Here is a 24,538-nt window from a genome sequence, read left to right on the forward strand (position 1 = left end):
AAATTAAAAAATTGAAATTATATCACGTATTTTCTCTGACACAATGGAATAAGGCTTCAAATAAAAAAACTCAAGCATCTCTAGAACATATGCAAACACATAGAGACTGAACAACATGCTCCTGAATGAACAGTGGGCCATAGAAAAATCAAAAGAGAAATCAAAAAATTTCCAGAATCAAATGAAAACAATACAACATATCAAAACTTCTGAGAAGCAACAAAAGCAGTGTTAAGAGTGAAGTTTATAGCAAGTGGTGCCCACATCAAGAAATTGGAAATGTACCAAATAAATGAGTTATCAATGTATCCCAATGACCAAGACAAACAACAAGCCAAACCCAAAATTAGTAGGAGGAAATTAATAATTAAAACTAGAGAATAAACAAAATTGAAACAAAAATATACAAAAGATCAGTGAAACGAGGAGCTGGTTTTTTTAAAAAAATAAACAGAATTGATACACCATTGGCCCAACTACTAAAAAATGGGGGAAGGGAGAGGGCCTAAATCAATGAAATCAAAGATGGAAAAGGAAATGTAAGAACAGATACTACAGGAATATAAAGAATCATCAGGAATCATTACAAAGAGATGTATGCCAACACAACGGGAAACCTAGAAGAAATGGACAGATTCCTGGACAGATACAACTTAGCCAGATTGAGTTATGAAGGCATAAAAAAACTAAATAGGCTGATAATCAAGATGGAGACTGAATCAGTAATAAAGACTCTCCCAACAAAGCAAAGCCAAGGACCTGATGGCTGCACTGCTGAATTCCACTGGATATTAAGACAAGAACTAATTCCAATAATTCTCGAGCTAGTCAAAACAATTGCAAGGGAGGGAATCCTTGCAAACTCTTCCTACGAAGCCAGCATCACCTTAAGTCCTAAATCAAAAAAAGACACAACAGAGAAAGAGAACTAAAGATTGCTGTCCCTGATGAACATAGACACCAAAATCGTAAACAAAGCACTCACCAATCAAATCTAACAACACATCAAAAAGAACACTCACCCTGGGCCGGCGCCACGGCTCAATAGGCTAATCCTCCACCTAGTGGCAAATCAATAAATGTGATACATCACAATAACAAACTGAAGGACAAAAAATATATGGTTATCTCAACAGATGCAGAGAAAGCATTTAATAAAATACAACATCCTTTCATGATGAAACTTTAAGCAAATTGGTGTAGAAGGAACACTCCACAAGACAAATAAGGTAATCTCTGACAAGCCCAAAGCTAGCATCTTATTGAATGGGGAAAAGTTTGAACTTTTCCCACTAAGATCTGGAACCAGACAAGCCTGCCACTCTCACCATTACTGTTCACCTTAGTCCTGTACATTTTAACCAGAGCCATTAAGCAAGAAAAAGAAATCAAAGGGATACAAATTAGGAAGGAAGAAGTCAGACTATCCCTATTTACAGATGACATGATTCTATATAAAGGTTATCCAAAAGACTCCACTAAGAGACTATTGGAACTCTTAGAAGAGTTTGGTAAAGTGGCAGAATATAAAATCAACATGGAAAAATCAATACCATTGTATACACAAATAATGTTATGGCTGAGAAATAACTTCTAAGATCAATCCTATTCACAATAGCTACAAAAAAATTAAATATCTTGGAATAAATTTAACCAAAGATGTCAAATATCTATATGATGAAAATTAGAAAACATTAAAGAAAGAAATAGAAGAAAACATTAAAAATGGAAAAATCTCCCATGTTCATGGATTGGAAGAATCAATATCATCAAAATATCCATACTACAAAAAGCATTTTATAGATTTAATGTGATCCCAATCAAAATACCAATGAGATTCTTCTCAGGTCTAGAAAAAATGATGGTAAAATTCATATGGAGGCCAGCGCCGTGGCTCACTGGCTAATCCTCTGCCTAGCGGCGCTGGCACACCGGGTTCTAGTCCCGGTTGGGGCACCGGATTCTGTCCCGGTTGCCCCTCTTCCAGGCCAGCTCTCTGCTGTGGCCAGGGAGTGCAGTGGAGGATGGCCCAAGTGCTTGGGCCCTGCACCCCATGGGAGACCAGGAGAAGCACCTGGCTCCTGCCATCGGATCAGCGCGGTGCGCCGGCCGCAGCAGCCATTGGAGGGTGAACCAACGACAAAGGAAGACCTTTCTCTCTGTTTCTCTCTCTCACTGTCCACTCTGCCTGTAAAAAAAAAAAAAAAAATTCATATGGAAACAAAAGACCCAAATAGCTAGACCAATTTTATACAATAAAAACAAAGCCAGAGGCATCCCAATACTTGATGTCAAGACATACTACAGGAAAGTTATAATCAAAACAGCTTGGTATTAGCAAAAAAAACAGACATGTAGACCGATGGGACAGAATAGAAACTCCAGAAATCAACTCACACATCTATAACCAACTTGTCTTTGGCAAAGGAGCTAAAATCAATCCCTGGAGCAAGGACAGTCTCTTCAACACATGGTCCTGGGACAGTGGATCTCCATGTGCAGAAGTTTGAAACTAGACCCCTCCCTTCCACCTTACACAGAAATCTACTTAAAATGGAGCAAAGACCCAAGTCCATAACTCGACACAATCAAATTACTAGAGAACATTAGGGAAACTGCAAGACATTGGCATAGGTGAAGATTTCTTTGAAAAGACCCAGAAGCACAGGCAATCAAATCCAAAATTGACAAGTGAGATTATATCAAGCTGAGAAGATTCCACATTGCAAAAGAAACGCTCAGCAAAGTCAAGAAGCAACTGACAGAATGGGAGAAAATATTTGCAAACTATACAACTAATAAAGGATTAATATCCAGAATCTATAAAGAGCTCAAGAAATTAAATAACAACAAAACAAACAATCCAGTTAAGAAATGGGCAAAGGACTTCAACAAGCATTTTTCAAAAAAGGAAATTCAAATGGCCAACAGACGCATGAAAAAAATGCTCAGGATCATCAGGGAAATGCAAATTAAAACCACACCAACACACTAACAAAACCACAGGGAATTGCAAATCAAAACCACAATGGGGTTTCACTTCACCCAAGTGAGAATGACTTTCATACAGAAATCAACAAATAACAAATGCCGGTGAGGATGTGGGGGAAAAGGTACCCTCATCCACTGTAAGTGGGAGTGTAAACTGGTGTTGCCACTATGGAAGATAGTAGGGAGATACCACAGAAATCTGAATATATGACCCATCCATCCCACTCCTGGGAATTTACTCAAACTAAAAGAAATCAACATATGAAAGAGCTATCTGTACCCCCATGTTCATTGCAGCTCAATTCACAATAGCTAACATTTGGAATCAACCTGTATATCTATCTACTGATGTCTGGGTAAAGAAATGATGGTGTGTGTGTGTGTGTGTGTGTGTATCACAGAGTACTAATCAGCTATAAAAAAAAGTAGGGAAAGCCTGTCTATTACAACAGAATGGATACATCATACTTAGTGAAATAAACCAGTCCACAAGTCAGACAGTACAGGTTTTCCCTGATCTGGGATAACTGATAGAGTACCCACATGTAATGTATTAGAATGAAATGGACATTTTGAAATTGGATGGTTGTTTACAGCCCTTGTCTCTTCTGTTGAGGAACAGTGTTTTGCCTCAGCATACTATTTGTTGAACTCTTTACTTAGCCTAGGGTTAACCTTATGAATATTAACTAAATTGAAAATAGATCTTTGTAGAAATTAAGAGTGAGAATAGGAGAGGGAGGAGGAAAAAGGGTTGGAGCGTGGGCGGGAGGAAGGGTAAGGTCGGAAGTATCACTATGTTCCTAAATATGCATATATGAAAGATAATTAAAAATGAATTGTGATGAAGAATAGGATGAGAGAGGGAGTGGGAGATGGGATGGCTGCAGGTGGGAGGAAGGTTATGGGGGGAAAAGCCGCTATAATGCAAAATTTGTACTTTGGAAATTTATATTCATTAAATGAAATTTAAAAAAATATGTATATATGAAATACATGAAACTTGTATAACTTAAATTTTAAAAAAGTAACTACTAAGAAGGGTATAAATAAGCAAATAAAATCCTCCCTCTTTTTATATATCTCTAGTCCTAGCCTCAAAATCAAACATTTAAACCACATCTGGTTTTAGTCCTAGTGATTATTACTTTCAGTACTTCTAACAAATGTGCTTGCATCTCTCTGAATTATAAATTTGAGAAGGTATGAAAGTACAGACATTTGGTCTAATGATTAAGATACTGTCTGGCACATCCAAATCCCATATCAGAGTGCCTGGCTTTGAATCTTGGCTCTGCTCCTAATTCTGGCTTCCTGCTAATACACATTGTGGGAGGCAGCAGGTGATGGCTCAAGAAGTTGAGTCCCTGCCACCCATGTAGTAAACCTGGATTGAGTCCCCACCTTCCAGGTTCAGCTTGGCCCAGCCTCTACCAGCTGTTGTGGGCATCTTGGCAGTGATTTAGTGGATGAGTTCTCTTTCTTTTCTCTCTCACTCTCTCTTTCTCAGTCCCTCCCTCCTCTTCTTAAATAATGTCTAAAACACATAAAAAGGCATGAAATCTCTCCCTTCATAAAAGATAGGAAGTTTAGAACATTTCCTGAGATATATATTACCTCCATATTATCCATTATATTTCTTACCTTAACTTCAAACATGTACTTAGAGGTTATCAATTGATTCTATACTATGTAAAATAAAATTCCAAACTCTGCTGCACATTTCCCTCCTCTTTACTCTCAATGTCAGTCAGCTATTCCCTATTTCTAGGATATTCTAGGATATTTATATTTTGTTCTGTAACAAATTAACATATCTAAATGTTCTGCCCAAAAATTGATGCAAAACATGAAAAATTATCATGTTGTGACCTTATAAGTATTTATGCTTTGCCCAACGCTGAAATCTCATAATATATTTTAATACAAATTATTTTTATTTCCTAGAGCTTATGGGTGAAGATTCATATAAAACATCACCCCAGTTCTACGTTTTTGTCCATTCCTTACATTGTTTTTCCCTTCTTTGTTCTGCCCCCCTCTTTTCATGCTTTTGCTTTCCACAGATGCCTGGCAATCCTTGATTTCCCGGATACGATCACAATGGAAGACTTGTTTGGATTAGTATTGGTAGCAGGCATGGGACTCCTCTGCAGTTTTGTTGGTGTGTTCAGCCGGCATGGCCTCTATCCAGTGGGTGGCTACCTGTGGGCTCTGCATATGTGGTTTCTGGGGACGTATGAGCAGTCAAAGTCAGACCCTCACAATTGCCACAGTGATGAAAGATTCCACTCCAAGAACACAGCTCTTCGGTGTACTTCCTGCCTGGGAAAGCTGCTCTGCTGTCACTCCTCTTCCTCGAGGCAGTTCAATCTGCCCCCGTGTTCTAGGCTGCTTCCCTCCCTACATTCGATATGGAAAGCAAGGACCCTTCTCAGGCCAATCTTCCAATCTAGCCAAAGAACAGTTCCTGGGGCTCCAGCCAACACAGACGCCTCTCGGTCCATCTGTTCTGTCTACTATCCTTAAGGTATCCATCCTGATCGGCAGCCCAGGTCCCTCCCCTGCTCTCCCTATCTGCCGACGCCAAGCACAGAGTTTCTATGCAGATGACACTGGCTTGTGTGTATCATGGCCTGTAGTTCACCATATCATGTGCTCTGTGTTATCCATGGATTAGAAGGAAGAAATTTTCTGCTTTGCAAATATGTGTCCAAGTTACAGCATTCAGATTCTTTTCTGTACATAACACTGATTCTTATTCACTCACATTCACTGTCATATTGAAACTGCAAGAGGAAAGAAAAGGCTGAGTGTACAATCAAGAAGCCCACCTGAAACAGCTGAGGAATCGCCTGTGCCCTCCTCCTTAGTCTTCTGTATAGGTTTCTTCTCTTTTCCCAGCTTCTTCACAGTGGCATGTCCCAATCCTTGGATGACATCTGTTTTACCCGTATTCATGTCCATGATCTCATCTGGTGATAAGGTTATCAATAGGATTTATATGCTGAAAATGTTATCTTTAACTCAAGTTCCTCTTGCCAGATTTCTACTCACATTTCTAACTGTCTGTTCTGCAGGAGAGCGTCAGTGTCCCCCAGGTCCAGGGCCCCTGCTCTGATTCTTTGTTTGATCTAGGAGGAAAAACTGCAAACTGTTTCCCAGCCTGTGTTGTCAGGAAGGAGTCTCAAAACCTCTCCAAATGACTGCATGCTTGCAGAGCCCTGGTGCTGTTGCCTTGTGGACTTAAGAGGGTAGATTATGTCCATTTTCTTTTTTTAAAGATTTATTTGGGGCTGGCACTGTGGCTCAGCGGGTTAACACCCTGGCCGGCATCCCATATGGGTGCTGGTTTGAGACCCAGCTGCTCCACTTCCCATCCAGCTCTCTGTTGTGGCCTGGGATAGCAGTAGAAGATGGCCCAAGTCCTTGGGCCCCTGCACCTGCGTAGGAGGCCTGGAAGAAGCTCCTGGCTCCTGGCTTCGAATCAGTGCAGTTCCAGCCATTGCAGTCAATTGGGGAGTGAACCATCGGATGGAAGACCTCTCTCTCTCTCTCTCTCTCTGCCTCTCCTCTCTGTGTAACTCTTTCAAATAAATAAATAAATCTTTTTAAAAAAGATTTATGTATTTGAGTTGCAGAAAGAGAAGAGACAGAGACTGGAGGAACCTTCCATCCACTGGTTCCCTCCCCAAATGGATGTACAGGCGAGGGGTTGGCCAGTCCAAAGCTAGAACCCAAGAGCTTCATCCCGGTCGCCCACGTGGGTGCAGGGACTCAAGCACTTGGGCCATCTTCCACTGCTTTCCCAGGCACATTAGCCGAGAGCGGATCAGAAGTGGAGCAGCTGGGCCTTGAACTGGTGCCCATGTGGGATGCTGGCACGGCAGGTGGCAGCTAACCCACTACCCCATAGCACCATCCCCAACTATGTGCATTTTCATAGCTTCCAAGAAGCTCAGACATTTCCGTTACAATTGGTAAAATTCCCCAGTTGTGAGTGGGTTACCCATTCTTGATTTGCAGCACTGAGTGGTGGATGATTCCTTTGTGATATCGTCTCTGTGTCAGTCTAAGTATTTGGGAAGGGGGAACTCAACACTGTGTTCATATCACCATTTAAACCAGTTTTCCTGACCTTGGGAGGATATTGCCCTGTCCTTGGAGATTCGTATCTTTTTAGTGAGCCTATTTCAGGTCACCGTTCTTGTCTCAGACCTATTTAAAGATATTGCCTGCCATGCTACATGCACTTATGAATCTGTATTTCCATGTAGAAACCACACACAAAACCACAAGACCATAGAAAAAACCACAAACAAAAGCTCATGGCTTTTGGTATTGAGTCATTTGTTACATATTGAAAGAGTGAAAAACTATATAAAGAGGAAACAGCCATAAGTGTAAAGGTCTGTTTGAAAAACAAAGCAATGCACATTGACTCCATTAAAAACTAATTAAAATTAAAATAAAAAATGTGTATTCCCTGTTGAAAAAAAATCAGTTCCAGTGTATTTCTTTTTTTCTAAATTTTATTTATGTATTTTTTAAAAGATTTATTTATTTATCTGAAAGTCAGAGCTACACAGAGAGAAGGAGAAGCAAAGAGAGAGGTCTTCCATCCACTGGTTCACTCCCCAAATGGCCACAATGGCTGGAGCTGCGCTGATCTGAAGCCAGGAGCCAGGAGTCTCCTCCAAGTCTCCCACATGGATGCAGGGGCCCAAGGACTTGAGACATCTTCCACTGACTTCCCAGGCCACAGCAGAGAGCTGGATCGGAAGTGGAACAGCCGGAACACAAACCAGCACCCATAGGGGATGCCGGCACTGCAGGCAGCGGCCTCACTCGCCATACCACAGCGCTGGCCTCGATATTTATGTATTTATTTAAGAGGAGAGAAAGAGCAAGATGAGTGAGAGAGAGAGAGAGAGAAAGTTCCCATCCCCTGAAGGTGAAGGCCTAGAATCAACCCAGGTCTCCCATGTAGTGGCAAGAACTCATCACTTGAGTTATCTTGCTTCCTCCTGGAGTCCACATTAGCAGGAAGCAAGAGTCAGGCATTGAGCTGTGAATTGGATGCGGGCATCTTACCTGGTGTCTTAAGCACTGAACACCCACCCCTGCCTGTCAATTTCCTATCATTATGAACAACGGTATATGTATGTCTAGATTTTGGCCTTATCTTCTAAAAGATCCTGTTATCTGAATACAAAGCAAACTAAAGGTGATGAAAAATATTTAAATGACTTCTAAACCTTTATGTGTCTTTCTTCCTGGGTCTCTCCCAAATAAAATCTTCTAGGAGATTCAACAAGGATAGCTTTCTTTATAAGCATCACCATCATATCTGTAATTATGCACAGGGTCAAACCATAGTCTGGAAAGTACAGACCATATTTAGTATGGCCCATATGGAGAGAAACCACCTGCACGGTACAAGGTAATGTCAGAGATGTGACCACAGAGAACACCAGTTTCAGATGCACACTATCATTTTCTGGGTGTGGCCTTGACTATTTAGAGTTACCATTAAAATTAGAAGTGGTGGCCTGACACTGCCTTCCGACTTTCCTTTTTGGTCATGTTGGCAACATCGTCCATACTGTAATGCTCCCTCTTGTTTCAGTTGATACTTTACCCAAGTATGCAGTCAATGTGACTTAAAGTCACTTCTGCTATCGTCTTTAAAAATACTGTTGCGATGTATTATATTTAAGGATCTTAAAGTCCAATGAGGGGTGTGTATTTTTACACATTTGAGTCACCTCTGACTCGGCCATCACCTTCTCAGGACACTCTCAGACTCACCCTGCTCCACATCACTCTGCCCGGGGGGCTAATTTCATTCCATTCCCCCAAGCTCCACTGAGAAGTGACCAATAATGAGGAATACAATAACCAAAGAAGAAAGACTGATTGATAGAGGAATTACATGGCAAGAGCACAGAGCCACAAGCAAATTTCATTTTTAAGAAGAAAGGCCGGCGCCGCGGCTCACTAGGCTAATCCTCCGCCTAGCGGCGCCGGCACACCGGGTTCTAGTCCCGGTCGGGGCGCCGGATTCTGTCCCGGTTGCCCCTCTTCCAGGCCAGCCCTCTGCTGTGGCCCGGGAGTGCAGTGGAGGATGGCCCAAGTGCTTGGGCCCTGCACCCCATGGGAGACCAGGAAAAGCACCTGGCTCCTGGCTCCTGCCATCGGATCAGCGCGGTGCGCCGGCCGCAGCGCGCCGGCCGCGGCGGCCATTGGAGGGTGAACCAACGGCAAAGGAAGACCTTTCTCTCTGTCTCTCTCTCTCACTGTCCACTCTGCCTGTCAAAAATAAAAAAAATAAATAAATAAATAAAAAAAAAAAAAAAGAAGAGGGCAAAGAAAACCAGGACATGTCTGAGGAGATATAATTTTTAGCATAATTATTAATAAGCCTCAACATTTTAGAGAAAACATCTTTATCTTAATTGATACAGCTGTCAAATCCAATTTCCAAATACGAAAGCTATATAAAAACATGGGTTTTTCATTTTTATACATCTAAGGCCATTTTGGGGGGACATAGGCATCTATTCATCTGATTTTTTTTTGAAATTTGGAGAAAATTCAGATTTCTCATGAATAATGGCTTTTTATTGCAGTAAATGTAAATTTACCTGGCATTTACCTAGCCTTATCATTCCAAGGAAACTCATTATAGTCATAGTACAACCAACAAGATAACTCCAAGATAATGTGGCTCTAAAAGTAAAATTATTAATACTTTAACATGAATCTTTTATACTTGGGTCTTTTTTCAAGATTGCCTGGAGCTATTTTCTAACCTGATGGTTTTCTACTGACAATAAATTTGGACTATTTTAGAATGTTTAAATATAAACATTTACAAGATGATTTTAATGTGTATATAATAAATCATTGCATAGCTACAGCATGTTACATAGACAGGCAACAGGGTGGCAGAATGTATGGACTCGGGAGTTGATGCGAATCCTAGCAAGTTAATCCTCCTGTGCTTCAATGTTCTTCATTTATAAAATGAGAATACTTTTTTTAAAAAAAAATGTATTTATTTGAAAGTCAGAGTTACACAGAGAGAGGAGAGAAGGAGAGGGAGAAAGAGAGGAGAGAGTAGGGAGAGGGGAGGGAGAGGGGAGGGAGAAGGAGAGAGGGGAGGGAGAGGGAGAGAGAGGAGGGAGAGGGAGGAGGGAGGAGGGAGGAGGGAAGAGGGAAGAGGGAGAGGGAGGAGGGAGGAGGGAGAGGGAGGAGAGAGAGGAGGGGGAGGGAGAGAGAGGTCTTCTTTCCATTGGTTCACTCCCCAATTGGCCACAATGGCTGAAGCTGCACTGATCCGAAGCCAGGAGCCAGGAACTTCTTCTGGGTCTCCCAGGAGGATGCAGGGGCCCAAGGACTTGGGCCATCTTCCACTCCTTTCCCAGGCCATGCAGAGAGCTGGATAGGAAGTGGAACAGCCAGGACCTGAACCGGCGCCCACATGGGATGCCTGCCGGCACTGCAGGCGGCACCTCACCTGCTCTGCCACAGCGACAGCTACCTTGTTCGTAAGTTATTGCAAGGATTAAATGGTTTAATGTGCAAAATGCTTAGGAGAGTGCCTGATAAGTACTGCTGCAGGTGGTACTAAGGAAGTACTACTACGAGTTCTGTTAATGTGATTGTGTCTAATGTTTTGCTATTATATAAAAAGCTGCCATGAATCATACTACAGTAGAAAATTATGCATTTTTTTTGCTATTTCCCAAAGCTACATTTATAGTACTGATCTAAATGGGCCAGACTCAATCAATTTTTTAAAAAATTTTACTGTATATTGCAAAATTATCCTCCCCAAACCTTGCAACAATTCACACAACCAATAGCAACATATGAAAGTGTCCATTTGTCCTACTCTGGCTAATTTAGAATATTGTACCATCACAATTATTTCCTAGCCAGTTTAATAAGGGAGCAAATTTATTTCCCTGCTTTTATTTGCCTCTAGAAATATTTAATATTTTCAATCTTTTTTTTAGCCTATTGTGAATCGTCAAGTGTATCCTGTTTCTGTTTTCTGATGGTTCTTCACCTGTTCAGGTCTAGCTGTGTTTATTACTCGTTTTTTGGAGTCTTTCCAGTATACATATTCTGGGTCTGCCTTTCATAGTCATTATCTTTGATCTTATATTATTTTCCTCTGAGAGAGAATGGATTAGAAAACCAGAGTAGGACATGTACTGCTACTGAAAGGATCTGTTCCACTTTTCACTGTTTCCATCGTGTGATTTTATTTTGATTTCGATGTAATTAATTTTAATAAGCTGTATGTTCACTGGGGTCAGCAATCAAAGGTTATAAAACTCCACTCAGCTAACTTGTACTTCTGGGGAGATAGTCATTGTGCTTTTCCTTCTCTGTCCTACTTAACACAACTAAAAAACCCTGAACTTCATTATCAAACAAACCCAAGACCATGAAAGGAGAAGAAAACATGGCAGATTACCAGGAAAAAAGGCAAACCCAAAGAACGACCTGCTCGAGAGTTCTCAAGGGTTTCCTCTTTGCCTCAAATAACTCAGACGTGGAGCTGAAGAAGCTACAACATGGAATGCCAGTGGGTGTGTATCACCAAGAAAGTCCCAACAAAAGCCACTATCTTTAGCCAACGAACCAAGAAAAGGGCAGCTTAGCAAGACAGAAAACTTCTAGACACTAATTGCTTTCCTCTCACAAAATGCCACCAAAAAAAAAAAAAACCCAAAAATTTGCCTCACCTCTACCCACACACACACCCCCCAACAAAGGCTGAGTGGGACTTTGCTAGGTATAGCAAGGGGCTCAAACTCCCCACAGGTGCGTTGTTAGAAAATACCTCCTTAGGAGCTAGGATTTTTCACATCCTCCACACCCCAGGCTTGAAACATTTAAGAAATTGAACTATAAACAAGAATGGTTAAAAGGATGCATGGAGAACTACTTTCTACATTTTATTCCAACTTGTAAAAACTCAACACCAATAGACTGTGATCAGTTCTATATATAATATAGATTTATAATAAATAAATATATAAATAAAATAAAATAAAAAATAAAGATTTATTTGAAAGGCAGTTACAGAGATTGAAGGAGACAGATATGTGCGCGCGTGTGCACGCGCGTACACACACACACACACACACAGAGTTTGCATCTACTAATTCACCCCTAGAAATGGCCCCCAAGCCAAAGCCAGGAACCTGGAACTCCATCCAGGTCTCCCACGTGGTGGCATAGGTCCAAGCACTTTGACCACCTTCCGCTGCTTTCCCGGGAGCATTAGCAGGGACTTAGAAAGAAAGTGGAAGAGCCGGGACTCCAACTGGTGCGCATGTGTGATGCCAGCATTGCAAGTGGTGGTTTAACCTGCAGTACCACATTGCTGGCTGCTATATACATGCTTACATGTGAATACATATATATTTATGGTGACCACTAACAAAATGTTCAAATAGCCCACAGGAAGGCAGGAAAAACAACACAAAGACAAAACACAGAAGGAACAAAGAGAAGGCAACAAATAAAATGGCAGGCGTAAGCCCTAAGAGCAATGCTTACATTAAGTATAAGGATGGCAGGATTTTCAATGTGTAGATAGTCTTCCAGGTCAAGAGGGAAGGAGTGCCTATGTGGAGTCTCAATGGACTGTAGCTATGAATCAATTTCTGCGAGATGGAAGGCAGATGGACACTAGCTGACAAAGAGAGCACAAGGAAGAAGAGGGATACAGTGTGGGTGGAACCCGTTCTTTTGGGCTCTTGTGAGACCAAATAGCAGCTGTTTCCCAGATCTGCTAATTCAAGTGCTATCACCTGGTATAGGACGGCTCTAGGGCATGTGGATTGTGGGCCTGAGAACGGTGGCCTTTCTGTTGTCAGTGCCTGGGCCATGTTAATAAATATTTTGACCATCACTCTGAATAATCTTCTTTGCAGCGATGCCTTCCTTGAAATGCTCCATTATTCTTTTATTCCTTTGACCAACACTTAGTGTTTAACTACTGAATGCTAGGCACTATCACAGCTGCTGGGGAAATACTCATACAAATAAAAAGATGGACAAGCATCTTACATGGGAGTGTCAACTCTAGTGGAGAGCAAAAAAAATATAGATATATACACGTACAATGAAAGCAAACACTCCAAAAGATCATTTCAAATAGTAATGAGCACTGTAAAGGCGTGCAATCACTGTGTGCCTTTCCATTAACTCACTGAATGTAACTTTATCAGTAATCACATGGCTACAGCATATCCAGGGCTACTGATAGTCCACCTACCCCAAAGGATGAGGTCCTCGTTGTCATCAGCGTGTGCTCGGCTACTGGATGTGATTCTTAGAATTTACCCCCCAACCAGAACAATTCCTAGGGCACTGTGTCGGGTCAGGCTCCCTAGAAGCCAAGCCGGAGATGGCGATTCTGGTGGAAGTGATTTTACTGATTGAGGGTGGGCTCACAGGGGAAATGGATTAGAGAGAAAGAGAGAGGGAAGCAGGGTTGGGCAGCAAGAGAGCGGAAAAGCATGGTTTCAGCTGGAGGTGGCCTCAGCTTGACCTCAGGGGTCTGGAGTGCCCTGCAGATGTGGTCCCGTCTAGAGGCAGAGGAGGTCGGACTGTTACACTCCTGCCTGTCAGCCCTCGAGTAGGAGCCGCCTTGGGGTGGGGTGATCCCAGGTCCCCTCCCTCCACGTGAGACAGCATCTGTAACTCAACAGAAATCCTCTAGAGAAGGAGTTCATGCAAGCTTGTAGCAGCCAAAACCTGCAGCAGCTGAGGGATGGGTTCCCAGGCCTGAGAAAGGGCATTGTGTCAGAGCACTCAGCCTCCGCTATTCCACTGTTGTCTTCTGCTCTGACGTTCTGTGTTAAAGAATCCTGGAGACGTCTACCACAGGAAGGTCTACTCCACATGCGTTCTAAACACTTGCATTAGTCCACTTTTGATCACTTTCACTAGAATACCTCAGACGAGTTTCTTTGGAAGGGAAGGTTTATTTCATCTCACAGTTTGAGGTTCCAAGATTGGGTAGCCCCATAGACTGGTGTCTGGTGGAGGCTCAGTATAGTAGGTACAGAGGGAAGCAAGAGAGAAAACCTAGGCCAGATTTGAACTGAAAGAGTCAAACCTCCTACAGGAATCACCCTCCGAGGGCGCTCCCCAATGACCCAAAGATTTCCCATTGGCCCCACTTCTCAGATGCCAGCAGTAGATCAGATATCCACCCTTAATCAATCAACTGTTAACATTAAGACGTCAGAGTTCAAACAGCTACAAGAATGTTGGGGCAATAAATCCTACTCTATCCATAACAATTTTCCTTCATGTGCCATTGATCCACATTTACCTACTTTTCTCTTACCTCCCCCCAAAATCCTCAAGATTCCTGACATGTGGATGACAACCTTCCCAAGTTTCCATTGATGATTCGATTGTTCCCTCTTCCTGGATGTGTAACTGACTCCATCGGAATTTGAACAAGGGAATGATTTAAGTACACTGAAGTCACCACCTCAAATTCAAAGTCTTGAGTGACCTGACCTCTAAACTTTCCATCTGGAAAGATTCCTTACTGACTGCCTCATGTATATGAATGTGGTCATCTTGGTAAGGAAGGTGACACACTAGCCTTGTACATGGAAAACCACTCTTAACACTGTGAGTGGATATGGCATAAATTGTGGTACCAAACTCAATTCTTTTTGGTTGTTCCTGGGCTGCGGCTTCCTTTCTTGTTGAAGAAGCAGCTGAATTTCAGAGGAAAGAATGAAATGCAAACTTGATGAGCTGGCTACAAAAGGAAGGAGAGAGAACTTACCTATTCTACCTTTTAAAAATATATTTATCTTATTTGAGAGAGAGAGAGAAAGAGAGACATATCATCAGTTCACTTTCCAAATACTTGCAACATCCATCCAGGGCTGGGCCAAACAGGAGCCAGGCACTAGGAGCTCAATTTGGTTCTCCTACGTGGATGGCAGGGACCCAGCTGTCCGAGCTGCCTCCCAGGATGGATGTGCATTAGCAGGAAGCTGGAATTAGGAGTGAAGCCAGGACTCAACTCCAGCTACTAATCCTAAGTAGCATCTTAACTGTTACACAAAACACTTGCCCATTAGATTTTCTATATGTACTAAAACAGTACAACTTTAGTCCGTTAATTGTATCTTCCTTACCAAAAAAAACTGCCAATGCCTAATAATGGATATGTGCTTTCCTCCCAGGCCCTTAGGAGTCATCAATGTGTCACAAAGTCTGAGAGCGGACAAGGAGAGGGGAAGCAGCAGCAGAGAAACCATCTTCTCTCCCTTTCAGTATTTACAAACTACAGTGCCTCCCTTACTTATTTCTCTCACAACTGCAATCTGGGTTCTTAAGAAGAAATTGAGGTTTTTCCATAATTCTAACGAAGAACATTCCTGGAAGCCTATGCCTCGATGGGCTGGAAAGGAGAAAGGGGCAGTGTCCCAGTTAGGATTTGGTAAACCATAATTCTTCCTGTTGTCAAGGGTTTCACATCTTTGCTCACTCTTGGGAAAGTTCTCAAAGAAGATTTTACAATATTCTACAAATACCACAAAAGGACTTGCTCAGCAAGGAAGGTTCCAAGCTTGGCCCTACACGATGTAACTGGCACCAGTCAGTCTCACTTGGTGTTAGCAATTCACAGCACAGAGCAGAACCACCCCTGGACCTGCGGAAGAGGGAGCCCTGCCAGCACTGTGAGGACCAGCATTTCACTCTGGTCCTTCTGTAGCTGTGATCTCCCTCATGGGGTGAGGGGCCCAAGGGGACAAGGGGACCTGCTTGCCTGGAGCCTGTATCCATCCTGTTCAACCATGTGCCAGACACCAGGGACGCCAGAATTTCAGCTCTGCTTACCGCTGTTTCCTGGGTCCTTCACTCCAGGGAAGACTCGCCTCCAGTGTGCACCTCCAATGCGGGTATTTGGAGAGTGAACTGATGATCTGTCTCTCTCTCTCTTTCTCTCTCTCTCTCTCTCAAATAAGATAAATATATTTATAAAAGGTAGAATAGGTAAGTTCTCTCTCCTTCCTTTTGTAGCCAGCTCATCAAGTTTGCAATTTCATTCTTTCCTCTGAAATTCAGCTGCTGCTTCAACAAGAAAGGAAGCTGCAGCCTAGGAGCAACCAAAAATAATTGAGTTTGGTACCACAATTTATGCCACATCCACTAACAGTGTTAAGAGCAGTTTTCCGACCGGCGCCATGGTTCAGTAGGGTAATACTCCTCCGCCTGCGGCGCCGGCACACCGGGTTCTAGTCCCGGTCGGGGCACCGGATTCTGTCCCGGTTGCCCCTCTTCCAGGCCAGCTCTCGGCTGTGGCCAGGGAGTGCAGTGGAGGATGTCCCAAGTCCTTGGGCCCTGCACCCCATGGGAGACCAGGAGAAGCACCTGGCTCCTGGCTTCGGATCAGCGCAGTGCGCCAGCCGCAGCAGCCATTGGAGGGTGAACCGACAGTAAAAGGAAGACCTTTCTCTCTGTCTCTCTCTCTCTCACTGTCCACCTGCCTGTCCAAAAAAAAAAAAAAAAAAAAAAAAAAAAAAAAAGCGGTTTCCATGTACAAGGCTAGTGTGTCACCTTCCTTAGCAAGATCACCACATTCATGAAAATAAGGCAGTCTCCAGAGTAGGAGTTGGCCAAGGGGGCTACTGAGAATTAATACAAAAGTGTGCCCAAGACCATTCTTGTGTTGGGCAGACCTAGGAGTGGGAATAGAAAGGAGGCAGGCCATGGTCCAGAGTCCAGCTCTTCCCACATCAACATATTTGCAAGAGCATAATAAAGAGTCCTAGAATTATATACATATATATTATATATCATATATTTGGCTTTCAAAAATTTTTTAAAGATTCTTATTTTATTTTTATTTGACAGATAGAGTTACAGACAGTGAGAGAGAGAGACAGAGAGAAAGGTCTTCCTTCCATTGGTTCACTCCCCAAATGGCCACAATGGGCAGAACTATGTCGACCCAAAGCCAGAAGCCAGGTGCTTCCTTCTGGTCTCCAAATGTGGATGCAGGGGCCCAAACACTTGGGCCATTCTCCACTGCCTTCCCAGGCCACAGCAGAGAGCTGGACTGGAAGAGGAGCAACCAGAACTAGAACCCAGCGCCCATATGGGATGCCGGTGCTGCAGGCGGAGGATTAACCAAGTGAGCCACAGCGTCCACCCATATCATATATTCTTTTCAGGTAATAAAGTTACTATGTGACAGGCCCTGTCCAGACCTAGTGGGCACTAATCCTAAACATTATATGTAGCAACTCATTTAATTTTCACAACGATCTTGCAGGATATATGCTTACAAGGAGATTTCTTCTTTTCAAGGATATTTAATAATATGTACCATATCATAAACTAAGTGGCAGACCAAGATATGATCCCAGTGTCTGCCTCCAAAATCTGTACTTTTTTTTTTTTTTTTTGGACAGGCAGAGTGGACAGTGAGAGAGAGAGACAGCAGCTCACCATTCAAATTTAATTTTGCAATTGTAAATTCAGATGTGAAATTATGCACCAGTGAATTTTTTAAACTAGGATTCTAATGGAGAAGACAACGTGTTTAATTAGAACAACAATGCGGATCAAATCAGGTGCTGTACAGAAGTTTGCTTCAAGAGCACACAGCAAAGGGAACTTATCTGGTCATGAGGAACCCTGGCCATCTTCTGAGGAAGATGATTTCTAAAGTAAGCCTCAAAAGATAAGTCCATGGTGCATGAGCAAATGGGATGGGAGGAAGATAGGCTATTCCAGACTCCCATAGGAAAATAAATAGAAGTGATGGAGAACAGGGCTATTTACTTATGAGTAACCCACTGTAAAACACTCTCAAGTCAAGAGAGACAAAAATTAAAGGAATGGGAAAGGAAGGAGGAGGGAGAGTGAGAGCCTGGGCAGGAGAGACGGGAGGGTGGGAAGTGTCACTATGCTCCTAAATCATATATATGAAATACATGAAATTTGTTCACCTTAAGATATTTTGGAAATTTTAAAATTTAAAAAAGAAAAGATTCATGCTTTTTATCCTAAAAACTACCTCTGAAAATCTATCTTGAGGCAATGAAGAACCTATGTCACTCCTTTGGAAATTGATGGGGATATTCAGAGATAGAATTCGAGAAACTTAGTAATGTACTTCATGGGCAAAAAAAAAAAAAAAAGATTCTCAAAGATGATAGAATCTGTAGTTGACAAAACTCTTGCTTCCAAGCAGAAATCTATTCTATCATTAGGCCTTTTAATGCTTATCAGAGTAGGCAATGCAAAGCAATGGTCTTAAGCAAGGCACTCTTTTTAAGAGAGGCATTCTCGGTTTCCATGGACATTGGCCACCACTGAGATGCTCACTGTGCAAGTCTGTGAAACCACCAGAAGTCTGCCACCTCGGTTACTTCTGGGCCACAGTTGGGCATTCTGATAATCACGGAGTCAGTCTAGGAACGCCAGTGTCTTCAGTCTAGTCTCTTTTGGTGCTCCAAACAGCCATATACCCTTGGGGTCCTGTCTCCTCACCAGGTCACCAGAGAGTGGGTTTTTTCACCCCTGCAACCCAGAGAACTTCCCCATTCTCAGCCTTGGAAACTCTTCCCATTGTCTTGCTTCTTTCTTACCTCTTGTCTCAGAAAGGCATGTACTCTGTCTACCCTCCCAGTTGAGACCTTCAACAGAGTCTCTCCAGTTGTCTGAGAGTTCCCAAACGCCATAAGAAAGCTTGTGTTCAGGGAGCTCAAGCCTTAGGCATAGTAAAAATATCTGTACCAAAAGAAACGCAGGCTTTGAAACTGGAGGGAAAAAGTCCAGGGAGGAAAAATCATCTGAAATAGCTCTCAATGTCCTAGCAACCCAAAGAAAGCCCAAGTAATACCTCAACAAATGACCACGCAGGATGTTTGAATTGTAACACATTTTGTGTCATTCTGGATAACACTGTAAGAAAATCCTTGTATATGTTTGGGATAAATTTCAATAGCAGAAACACATCACTTGAAGGGCCCCACTTGGTTAAGCAGATGTAGGGTTAGGTAATTAATGTTGTGGTTGAGGACAAAGGAGAACTTTGCTGTCACTTGATGGAATCTGCCTTTTTTTTTTTTTTTTTTTTTTTTTGACAGGCAGAGTGGACAGTGAGAGAGAGAGAGACAGAGAGAAAGGTTTTCCTTTTTGCCGTTGGTTCACCCTCCAATGGCCACCGCAGCTGGCGTGCTGTGGCCGGCACACCGCGCTGATCCGAAGCCAGGAGCCAGGTGCTTCTCCTGGTCTCCCATGCAGGTGCAGGGCCCAAGGACTTGGGCCATTCTCCACTACACTCCTGGGCCACAGCAGAGAGCTGGCCTGGAAGAGGAGCAACCGGGACAGACTCCAGCGCCCCAACCGGGACTAGAACCCGGTGTGCCAGTGCCACAGGCGGAGGATTAGCCTATTGAGCCATGGCGCCGGCATGGAATCTGCTTTTCCTATAGATCCTTTGCCAAACCCTGAAGGAAGCATAGATTAACTTTTCGGAAGTCAATGATTTCCTGGAGTAAACTCCATTCTTCATGCCCAAGATTCAAAATTAGGAGAACTTCTCAGAATGGATTGTGATGGTTGAGCAGTCTGGATGGTTGAGGCAAGTCTAGAGAGAAAGAATAGAAAAGTCCTTCAAAATACTCACCAGAAGATAAGAGAAGTTGGGAATGGCATTGGAACTCAACCCTGGGTATGAAATTTGGGAAGGGAGGCTGGCCCTACAGAGCATAAGGGTAAAGTGAGAAGGATTTCTGGATCAAACACTCACAAAAAGGTTTGCTCATCCAAATCCTTGCCAAAGCACTTGCATGGGTTTGGGGCAGTAGGGACAGGACAGTGACGGGGGCAAGCATCCTGTAGGTGGCACAGGATGGCTGTCCATCAGCCACACTGGCTGGGCAAGCACTGCAACCGCAGAGCGGATGGAGTGATTTCTCCTTCCGGTTCCCTTTCTCTCCTGAAGCACTGAACAGGGCTGGTCCCTTTGGGCTGGGAGGCTTGGACGATTGAGGATAGAGAATGAGAGCACTCAAGAGAACCCAAAGAAAGAGTGGGTGTTTGAATTAGTAACTTAAAAATGAGGAATGTGAATATACTCAGAGCTAGAGAAACAGGCCATGAAATACATGGGCCCTCAGAGTCCTGGATTTACTTCCAACCAGAGAAAATAAAAAATATGTAGTTTTTTTAGCACCCCACTCTATAAAATAGAGTGGAAATTTACCTCTTAATTGACTACAGTGATCTTGGTCCAAAAACATAAATTTGTGCCATTAGGAACTCCATCTTGTCATAGGCAATTCTGTGGCTCTCAGATTTGCAGTTGGATTGATCCACTTGCTGTCTTTCTTCAGGATGGGATCTAAGCAAGTGTTGGAGGGGTCACCTGATCTCATAAAAGCAGGGAAAGGAGATCCAGGATTCCTGGCAGACCCTGGATCCTGGCTGGTCTGTGTGTCTCCTGCACTGTGACCACTTGAGGCATAGCAACTGGTCACGTATTACTGAGTACAACCAGAGACCATGGTCCGAGACTTTGGCTCCATTCCAATGATTCCACCTCCTACCAAATATAGACCCTTCCAACACACAAGTTCAATTGAAATAAAATAGCCCTAATTGAAAATTGCAAAAATTTGAGAGATAACTAGGATACACAAGTGCCTGCAGCAATATTGTAAATACAATGTAAGCCATTTACAGCGACATTGTGTAAATGTAATCAAAATTTTCATTTCTGCAAACCAGGGAAAACTTCAAAGCAAACGATGACAAAATGCTCATACTCTCAAAGATGGCCGCAACTAAACTAGAGCTTTGTGTTATGAAGGATGGGAAGTTTCTCCAACACAGCTGTAAGTCTGGGCAGAATCATTGGCTTGAGAATTAGTTGCAGGAAATTTCTTTGCTGGGAGCAAATGAAGGTGGGTGGGTAGGGAGGGATGGAGCACCAGAGGGTCTTCTTTATTTGAGTTTTTTTTTTTTTTTCAGTAGAAAGCTTTAAAAGCAAATCCTCATTTATATATAAATGTCTTTCTTGGGTAGATTAAAGAAGATTCTAGGGGCTGTAGAACAGCATTTTAAGGGAAAGAGTATCCAGTTAAGGTTAAGTTAAACCCATAATTTCCAAGAGCAATTTGCCCCTGGAAGAGTTAGTGCTAAAAGGCAACTGAGAGTGAATTTTGTGGGTGTGTCCTTTTTGAAAGGAAAACTTCATTTATTTGAAAGTCAGAGTTACACAGAGAGAGAGAAGGAGAGGCAGAGGCAGAGGCAGAGAGAGAGAGAGGTCTTCCATCTGGCTCACTCCCCAGATGGTCGTAATGGCCAGAGCTGTGCCAATCTGAAACCAGGAGCCAGGAGCTTTTCCAGGTCTCCCACGTGGGTGCAGGGGCCCAAGCTCTTGGGCTATCTTCCACTGCTTTCCCAGGCACAGAAACAGAGAGCTGGATCAGAAGTGGAGCAGCCGGGACTCGAACCAGCTCCCATATGGGATGCTGGGGCTGCAGGCGGCAGCTTTATCTGCTGTGCTACAGCAACAGCCCCCAAAGGGACCCTTTAAGATTCATATTTCTGAGGTGAGTGTTTGACCTAGTGGTTAACGCACCAGTTGGGACACTCCACCCCATCAGAGTGCCTGGCTCTGAAGCCCAGCTCAGACTCCTAATTCTGGCCTCTTGCTAATACAGGCCCTTGGAGGCAGCAGAGAGAGCTCAAGTCCTTAGATCCCTGCCACTCAGGTGGGAGGCCTAGAGTGGCTTCCCAGCTCCTGGCGCACTCGCCTTCAACAAAAATATGTGTATGTATACATGTATTATTCTTTTTGTATGGCCAAAAAATGAAAAATAGAGTAATAAGGGTTAGAAAATGTAAAACATAGATTAACTAACTTATATTTCCTAATTTGAGGATTTACTTTTCATAATCTGAGTTTGGGAAGGGTTCCTTATAGGGTTTTAGATTTTCAGATGAGCTCCCAGTTCAAGATGGAAGAGGAAACATGCATGTATGTTTCACCTCCTGGGCCTCAGTGACACAGAGACTTGACACATTTCCAAAGCTGGTAAGCACACGGGGTCCTGCTGACACATAGCGGGGCACAGGAAGCAGACAGAGAAGGCAGGGACCACTGACAAGCCCTGCTGACACTTCAGGCTAGGCAGTCGTGCATACACGGTGGAATGAAACAGAAATTGTTAGTTCCTCTGTTCACAGATCCAGAACCATGCAGAGGTAGATGGCTCAGCATTTACCATCAGACAGACAACACAAGTGTCTTTCTAAAATATCAAATAATTTATCTGACAATTTTTTAAAAAAATTATTAATAAAAGAACAACAAAAATAATTTATCTGGAGGCATCAGAGTTGCGCTTGTGGGTACTTGCACCTCAGAGTAGAACAATCGCTCATTCTGATACTCACCTGCTGGCTAATCACTTTTGGTTTCTAAAATTAAATTGCCAATTAAAGCAAGTGAGCTTTCCCATTCAGGGGAGAGATCCATGGGAGAAAAGAGCTGTAGAAAAAGCTCTCACCCGTGTTGATCACACACACACACCCCCACTTCTCGGAGGGACCAAGACCTAAGCATTAACAGACTCAGGGGGCAAATCAGAGCACGGGTGAGGGTAACCAAGGTGAGCAACTTGCAAACAATGATAATGACCCCTGAGAAAAAGCAGCATCCCCTATTGGGGGGCCTGGTTTCAAGTTTTGGTTCTGCTCTGGATTCCAGGTTCCTATTAATGAGCACCTTGACAGGCACCGGGTGACAGCTCAAGTACTTGGGTCCCTGCCACCCAATGGGAGACCTGGATGGTGCTCTTGGTTTCAACCTGGCCCAGCCCCCGCTATGGTAGGCATTTGGGAAATGAACCAGTCAATGGGAAATATCTTTCTCTCTCTTTCTTTTTGCTTTTTCCAAACAAATAAAATAATTTTTTAAAAATCAAAATATTTTCCAACTAATATGGCCCTGACACTGACAGATTAGATAGGCTGCCGTCCACGGGCAGCCTAGAGGTCCGCTTCGTGCCAAATGGTAACACTTCAATGGATCCAAGGAAGATCCAGAGGATATCAGAATTACTTCAGCCTGTTAACAACCACGGAGACCCCGTGTGCACCCTCTGAACACTGCCGTGCTGGCTGAGACAGCCATGCAGCATGTGATAGTAATAAAGTCCCGAAACTGACAAATCCATCAAATGTGGTAGCATCATCTTATGTTGGACCTCAAAGCAGTGTATCTGAGGCTTTGCAAAAAAGAGGATTGATCTGACCCAGCATGAACGTGATGCGCTCAGCCATCTCCCTTGGGGCTGAAGTCACTTAAGGAAAGGAATGAGATCACTTGCACTCCTACAAGACAGAGGGACACGCTGAGCTTCCCACTCCTCCACCCACGTGTCTCTGAAGTCACTGAGGCTCTACTTCTGCTTGGCAGCGAAGAAGCCGCCCTCTCCTATTTCCCAACGTCCCCTTCTTTGCCAGGATCATCTTTCCCAGACAGAGGCATTCAGGAGGAATAGAAGTCTCCAGAACTGGGGAGGGGTGGGGGAGAAATCACACAGAAAAGGCCCTGGCAGCGCTCAGTCAAATGATTCAACACTTGGGCAGGGACCAGCAGCTGACACACACATGAGAGGCTCAGGAGAGTATGCGCACTGAGCAGTTCACCGAAACAACACAAAAATTAAAATTTTCAGGAGAGGGGGAAGAATGCTGGGTGACAGAAGAAAGCAATTGATTTTCCATGCAAAATATCTGTTAACCACAATGGGCAAGTTCACTAATATCCAAAGTAATCAACTGTGTTTTTTTTTTTTTTTTTTTCTGCTTGCTTGGCTGAAACAAAGGAGAAAGCTTGTTCTTTGGAGCTGATTTTTAAAGAGGGGAAGGCTTATTTCTCTAAAACCTTTTAGTGAACAAACAAGAAAAACAACTAATAGTTTTTTTAGAACACTACTCTCAAGGATGAGTGAGAAACATTTTTAAAGACTTCAGATAGTTATACACAGTTACTTCTTCTAAGCTCTAAAGTAGATTATTGTCAGTGTATGAGGTATACTGTCCTGTTTCTTAGAAATATCTGTCCCCAGACACGTGAATACTTAAAATGTCAGTCTGTGCCCCGTATGATGATCAGATTGAACATTACTTAAGGAAGTTTTCCATTTTTAGAGAAACACCAATGTTGTCCCTGAAAGGCTAGAAGTCCACAGCTCTTAGCTCCGCCTCGTGCTGCCAAAGGGGATGTTAAATGTCCCTAAACAGAAAGCAACCACTGCACAAGGCTTTCAGACTAGTGGGGGCAAGTCGTGTAGGAAACATCCAACTTCAATGACTCTTCCCTGCCTGGCGCCGGAGAGATCTCCAAAGCGTCTCCCACCCCAGCTTCAGCAAGTTTTTTAAGATGGCTTTTCCAGAATCATTAAAAGCACAGAACAAAGAGAGGCCCAGCGTTGCAACATTTCACAGATAGCAA

General features: G+C 43.2%; 1 long non-coding RNA gene across 1 annotated transcript in view; it reads right to left on the bottom strand.

Moving 5' to 3' along the window:
* LOC149128855 (uncharacterized) overlaps nt 1–13,767 on the bottom strand; it is an 84,996-nt gene extending 71,229 nt beyond the window's left edge. The window contains exon 1 of the long non-coding RNA XR_016211309.1: nt 13,295–13,767. This is a non-coding gene — a long non-coding RNA (uncharacterized LOC149128855). The remainder of the gene's footprint in view (nt 1–13,294) is intronic.
* Nucleotides 13,768–24,538: the final 10,771 nt, after the last annotated feature.

The sequence above is a fragment of the Oryctolagus cuniculus genome, chromosome 1 (genome assembly GCF_051225735.1).
Source record: "Oryctolagus cuniculus isolate XC-2025 breed Fujian yellow rabbit chromosome 1, ASM5122573v1, whole genome shotgun sequence".
Lineage (NCBI taxonomy): Eukaryota > Metazoa > Chordata > Mammalia > Lagomorpha > Leporidae > Oryctolagus > Oryctolagus cuniculus.